This window comes from Caretta caretta, chromosome 4, assembly GCF_965140235.1.
Source record: "Caretta caretta isolate rCarCar2 chromosome 4, rCarCar1.hap1, whole genome shotgun sequence".
Classification (NCBI taxonomy): Eukaryota; Metazoa; Chordata; order Testudines; family Cheloniidae; genus Caretta; species Caretta caretta.
In genome coordinates, this window is record NC_134209.1 from 30,782,963 (window position 1) to 30,783,611 (window position 649).

Below are 649 nucleotides of genomic sequence, written 5' to 3' on the forward strand. Positions count from 1 at the left end.
TTGCCTATGTAAAGGAGGAAATCTGAGTCCCCGTCACGCTGGCAGCTGCCTTACCCAATAGATCCACAGATGGGGCCGGGCATGCAACCGCCCTTCTCTCTGCAAGGGCCAATGACACCTGCGAAATCGAACGAGCCTCCTTCTGCCCCCTTCCTTCTCCCTGTCCCCGGGCCCCATTCTGCTCTCAACGCAATGAGATTCCTTCCTGCTCCTGCCGTATTTCAATAGAGTTACTCCTGATTTACACCGGCGTGAAGGAAGGGGGTGGGGGAAATCAGGCATGGTCCCTAACCTGCATGGCAATGAAGTGAGTGATAGCAATCCTACGGGGAGAGCAGATTTCCTCCCCACCCCCTGTTGGCCCCAATGGGAGTGGGAAGGGTTAGGTGTAAGGCTGTGGGGAGTGCCTGGATCTGTACGAGACTGGAGAAGAGACTAGTGGAAGATTAAATTCTCCTTTGCTTCGTGGCTAAAAGTCAGCAATCTGACTAGGCAAACTGCATCCAGCATACTCTGAGCTGCAGAGACCCCAAGAAGAGTGCAAAGAGCAGTTCAGGATGTTTTGGACTATTTTGCATCTTGGATATTTATTGTTGTGGAGAATAAATAATTCACTCTGTTTGCAAAATCAAATTATTTGTTTGTCTCT